Genomic DNA, 6,723 nt, shown 5'->3' on the forward strand with positions numbered 1-6,723 from the left:
ATGACTCGACCCTTTTCTTCTTTCAACCTAAAACTAAAGAAAAAACACAGAACTTGCAACTGCCGAATGCCAAATGTAAACACAAAGCCGTTTGTCAAGATGACATTTTGCAAAATGACATCAGCTTTTGCCTGCGGTATTGGCATTTCAAATTTTTTAGAAGTGGTTTTAGAAATAAGAATGTTAATTTTTTTTTAAATCTAACATCATAACCAAAATCTGATATCAATAAGTTAAATTAACATTATTATATGTGTTCATATATAGCTGAAAACTTCCTCTTTTAAAAATCCGTGTAAACTTGGCAACAGGGAAGCGATGAATATGTTTGTAAACAAAATGCCCCTCTTGCTCCTGTGCACATGTTGAACTCAAACTAAGTTTTTGTTTACTAATTCTAGCCTTTTAATATTCTAATTAAGTGACACATTAAAAATTAAAAACCAAAGTGTAGAACAAACATATGTATAGAAGCATTTAGGACACAAAATTAACATTGAACGAGATAACCAAACACATGACATTCGACGAAGGATAGGTTTAATATGGGCGGTTTTTGGTAATTTAAGCACCGTACCAAAGTCCAAGCTACTAATATCTAGCAAGAGAAAAGACTTCCAGTAAGTCATTCCTGTACTGACACATAGCGCACAGAAACTCTAATATTAACAAAGAATAATGCTCAGAAAATACAGGCGATGGAACTAAAAATGATGGTGTTATGGTACAAATCAAACAAATCAGGAGTATAAGCCGACGATGAAATTATTCTAGATCCGAAACGGATCTGGGCAGGTCACATAACCAGAATGAGAGATGGTAGATGGACGAAAAAAGATTATAGAATGGCAAACAAAATCCGAATTTTCTGGAACCAGCATTAAAGAGGATTAACACTGGATCCAATCTGCACAAGATCAAAATTCTTAGCAAAATTTGAGAGAGGATGTTATTCAACCGTGGACAGTAAAAGTTCGAAATGATGATCATATAACAATTGGTCAAATTCTTAATGTGGAAAAGCGCCATTTTGCCAAATGGCCGCTTTACCCAATATATTTCAAACTAAAATATATAGACTTTAACGTTGTCAAATTTCCACACGAAAATAATTTAGTTTACCCACGATAGACGGTCAAGGCTACATATCAAAAATGTCATCTTTAATATTTCTATTTAAAGGTCATTAAGCGACATGGTTCCCTTAAGTAGTTTGATTAATTTCATTAGTCCCTGTTTTGAGTTTGCTATGTACGACCAACCGAAGTTTCCCCAATTTATGCGAAATTACTAAACCCTTTGAAAATCTAATTTCTACGTTATGCCTCTACTATATATTAGCAGATTCCTTAAATTATAAATATATATATAGATATATTCCCATACACTGTATTTGCTGAACTGGATGGTTTTAAGGGGTTGACAAATTTCGCATTAAGTCTTTTTTTATGACTTTCCTCCTATAACTCATATTTAAGTTGGCGGGTAAATAAAACAGCGATTCTGGGGTGAAATAAAGTCCGTATATTTTACTGTCGAATTGTTAAACCTCAGTGCACTTTAATCCTAAATTAAGTATTCTTGGAGACGGTCCAACTTGGAATTCTAACTATCCGAATCCGGGATATTTCGGTTACTTCGGAGTGTATATATTGTTATGTACTCGTCCCTTATAAGTATCTGGATTTAGAAAAGACACTATTTTCTATTATTAAAGAAACTTTATTCATTTTTTTTGCCACTTTTGTTATTTCTCACTCTTTTCATTTTTATAACAATTGCATTTTTTCCAGTTTTTATAATTCGAATATATTATATCTGAACTGTATTGCTTTTTTTGTATTATTCACCGGAGAACCTTTTATATATTTATTTTTTATATTTGTTAAACCTAAATTGTTGAGTTTTAATAGTGACGAAATAGCTAGATATAATATTAAGATACATAGAATAAATTAATTTGTCTTTTAGTACAAAAAAGTGTATTGCAATAGCTATGCTAATTTTATTCCTAGAAACTTATACTTTCAAACTTTTTGGTTTTATTTTTGTTTTGTACCGTTTTTGTCGTTCATTAAAACTTTTTAATAAGACTATTTTTTCAATTAAAATTTTTAAAATATTTTTATTTAAAATCGCTTTGTAACTGTAATTTTATTAATTTTCAGAGTGTGTAACACTATATACGTGTCCCGTCATTATTAGTATTTACGTATGAAAAAAGTATGTTTGCTTCTATTTAAAAAGACTTACATACAAAATTAATACATAATAAAATGAAAAAACATACCTATTTTAGTCCTGAATGATTGAGTTTTGATTGCGATGCATTTTAGAATAAATTATGGTTAAAAATTATTACCCTTAAAGCAATGTTTGTATTATTTGTAATATCATGCTATTAGCTTTTTTTCTTATAATTTCTAATAATTTTTGTAAAAATAATTTTTAGTCTTTCTCTGTTTACTTGTTTTTCACAACAAAACCGTTTTAAAAACGAATATTTTAAAGTGAAGTTATAATATCCTAAATTGAACCACTTAATAATTCTTATTTTGGACCGGTCCAAATTAATCAACTTTTTTTTTTCTTCAAGGTAAATATGTCACCACGTGGAAAATATAGAAAATGGAACGAGGAAGATATGAAACAAGCCTTAATTGCCCATGAAAATGGAGGTATAGGTTTAAACGAAATAGCTAGAAGGTATAAAATACCAAAGGCAACTTTAAAACGCATGTTCATGGAAGTGAAAAAAATTTGGACGAGCCGCAGATCTTTCACCAGAAATTGAGGAAGAAACAGTAAAGCATGTTCTAGAGCTTGAAAGAAGTCTGTTTGGAATCACTCGTAGTGATTTAAGGAAACTCGCATACGATGTCGCCAAAGCGAATGGAATTCCGCTCAGGTTTAAAAATGGCCGAGCGGGCAAAAAGTGGTATTATTGTTTTATGTCTAGACACAAAGAGCTATCGCTTCGCCAGCCGGAGGCAACTTCAGCGGCGAGTGCTGTAGGGTTCAGCAAGGAAAAAGTTGAAGCTTTTTTTAATTGCCTCACTGCTCTTTACGATAAACATAAGTTTGGTCCGTCGGAGATATATAATATCGATGAGACCGGCTTTTCTACAGTTTTACCGCAAAAAATAATTGGACAGAAGGGTAAGCATCAAATAGGATCTCTTACAAGTGGAGAACGTGGAGTAAACACGACATGTATTTGCTGCATTAATGCTGCTAGTATGTATGTCCCACCGATGCTTATATTCAAGCGAATAAGATTCAAAGATGAACTTCTAGAAGGCGCACCTCCAGAAACAGAATTTGCTTGCTCAGAATCGGGCTGGATAACGACTGAATTATTCGCAAAATGTCCAAGGCATTTCATTAATTTTGCGAAGCCATCTAAAAATAAGAAAGTACTTTTGATAACGGATGGACATACCACCCATACAAAAAATTTAGAAGCCATAACTTTAGCAAGGGATAATGGAATCATCATGTTGTCACTACCAGCACACACTACCCACAGGTTGCAACCCTATAACGTCTCATTCTTTAAGCCCCTTAGTTCATATTACAATCAAGCAGGAGATAAATGGCTTCGTGCGCACTCTACCCAAAATATTACGCAATTTCAGGTATCAAGATTACTGGGAGAAGCATATGCAAAAGCTACATCGCATCGGTGGGAAATGCTATAAGCGGATTTGCGAAAATGCGGCATATGGCCTTTAGATCAAAATGTGTTTGATGACAGTGATTTCGTTTGCCTTTCCAATGTGAACATCGAGCCTACAAATGCGCCAAAAGACAACATTACCTCTTCAGTAAACGAAATGTCCCAGAGTAGGGGAGACCGGGGTTGGTTGTTACAGGGGCTGGTTGTTACACTTAGTTTAAATCGCGCGCCAACATCGATGCAGCGCCATCACATCAATTGTCAATTCGTTGTGCGCCGGTAAACCGACCAGTGTAGTTCTGCTGTTCCATTGCTCATATTTATTCGATAAATGCAGTGTATGTGTTTTCTAGCCTTAAAAGCAATTATTAGTTTACCGCGAATTTATTTTATCAATTTTCCTGTGTAAGTGGAATAGATTTGCTATATCGTAAGAAAATACATCTAAATATAAGTAATATTAATGTCCGGTCATTTCTTCGGATTAATAATAAGGTTGGGTTTGAGATGCTTCGTTTGCTAAAATATACGAACGGGGTTGGTTGTTACATCGTCAACGGGGTAATTTGTTACATTGTAATAACCAACCCCGAATTTGTTTCAACTACAATTCTTTGACCATTTTATCTTGTTTGATAGGCGATAATATGAGACACTTCAAAAGAAAAACGGAAAGGGGACGTATACCACTAGACACCTTTCGTAGTGCTGCAAAAGAAGTATTGAAAAATAAAAGATCTCTTAAGACGGTTGCTAAACAATATGGTGTAAATTTCATGACCCTACAGAGATATTCCAAAAAAATGAACTACTTTTACAGTTGGTTTAAACACCGTCAGGATGAGATTTTTTTTAATTTATAGAGCTAAATGATCCGGATTCTACGGTTAGCTATACAAGGAACCGTCAAATTTTATCTGATGCGATGGAAGCTGAGCTAGAGAAGTACTTAATAGAGTGTTCTAAAATGTATTTTGGTCTGTCAACCAAAGAAGTCCGAAGATTGGGATTTGAATTGGCTATTAAGAACAACGTTGAAGTTCGTCAAGCTTGGCAAGAAAACTCAATGGCCTCAGGAGACTGGTTATCTGGATTTCTTAAGCGTCATCCAAAGCTATCTTTGCGGACTCCCGAAGCAACCAGTCTGAGCAGAGCAACGAGCTTCAATCGGGAAAATGTATACAGATTTTTTGATCTGTTGGAGGAAGTCATGGATAGGTACAAATTTGAATACCAAGATATTTACAACGTGGATGAGACGGGGATTATTACGGTCCAAAAACCAGACAGAATAATAGCGAATAAGGGTGTAAAACAAGTGGGGAGTGTGACTTCTGCCGAAAGAGGTGCTTTAGTTACAATAGCCCTGGCTGTAAGTGCTAGTGGAAATACAGTTCCTCCAATATTTGTTTTCCCTAGAAAAAATTATAATAGTTATTTTGTTGCAAATGGCCCAAGCGGATGTATTGGAACTGCAAACAAATCAGGCTGGATGATCCAAGAAGACTTCGTCAAATTTCTTGAACATTTCATAAACCATAAAAGGTGTTCAAAAGAACGACCAGTTTTGTTAATCCTAGACAATCACGACTCACATCTTTCAATTAGAGGAATAGATATTTGTAGGCAAAATGGTGTTATAATTTTATCTCTACCTCCACACTGTTCCCATAAACTTCAGTCCTTAGACAGGTTCTATGGCCCACTGAAGAAATATGTTAATATAATAAGTAAATATAAGAAATAGTTTGTGCGACTCCTGGTTAAGAAACAAACGGCAAAACCATGTCAATCTACGACATACCTGGTATTGTGCGTGATGCTCTACCATTGGTAGCGACACCAAAGAATATTCAGTCAGGTTTTCGAGTTGCAGGAATATATCCATTGAATAGGCACATCTTTAATGATGATGAATTCCTCTCTAGTTCTGTAACTGATCGCCCTGATCCTGTCATTATCAAGAATCACAAGAAAATGATAATAATCCTTCCGGAAATGAAGAAACTGTTATAGAGAAGCCAATAAATAATATTGAAACCTCCAGAGATGGCTTAAAAACGCCTGACCCTAAGGAATTTGAAGTTGTTGCCGTTTCAAAATCCCCTACTACTTCAAATATCCCGCCGTATTTTGCCCCTAATTCCAAATCTAACATCCTCCAAATACCAACTAGAGTTGAGTCGCCGAAGCCTGGTTCTTCACATGATATATCGCCAAAGCCCGGTTATTCACGTGATATATCGCCGAGGCCTGATTGTCCACAGGATACCAAAAGTAATACGCTCTTTTTTTTTTAGCCCTTCAGATATACGTCCATTTCCAAAAGCTGGAATTCGTAAAACTAATTTCAGAGGTCGTAAAGGGCGCAAAGCCGCTATTCTAACCAATACTCCGAACAAAACAGAACTTGAATTGGAACAAGAAAAACGAAATGCCAGAAAAAAGAAATAAGAGTTAAAAATTATCAGAGTTAAGAAGAATCTTACAGGAAACAAATAAAAAAGTGTAAAAAACCTGCTGAAGGCGAATCGAGTGGTGATGAAAATGACCCCTTTTGCTTGGTTTGCTTTGGACTTTATTCAAAATCAAAGCCGGCTAAAGAATGGATCAGATGTACCAAATTTTAATGTCACCAATGGGCTCATAGTCTCAGTGTAGATGCCGATTTGTTCTTTGTATGTATCAACCTGTGACTCAGATGACGATGCTTAATGGTGTAACAACCAACCCGAAGGATATACCCCGTTACGGGGTTGGTTGTTACATTTGTCGTTACTTGTTATAACCATTGACAGTTTATTTTGTGTTTGATATATATTTATTTTGCATTATTTGTTAGTTACATAAAAGTATAAGCTAAATAAAACTATTATAAGATGTTCATAAAGTTTCAATAAAACAAAATTACAAGTATTTTTCTTCAAATTGTAACAACCAGCCCCGGTCTCCCCTACTTCTACTAACATCAACAGCCTATCCCAACATGCCTCCACATCCTCAGATATATCGGTAAAGCTCGCATGCTCCAAGCCACCGCCATC

Source organism: Anthonomus grandis, chromosome 2 (genome assembly GCF_022605725.1).
Source record: "Anthonomus grandis grandis chromosome 2, icAntGran1.3, whole genome shotgun sequence".
Classification (NCBI taxonomy): domain Eukaryota; kingdom Metazoa; phylum Arthropoda; class Insecta; order Coleoptera; family Curculionidae; genus Anthonomus; species Anthonomus grandis.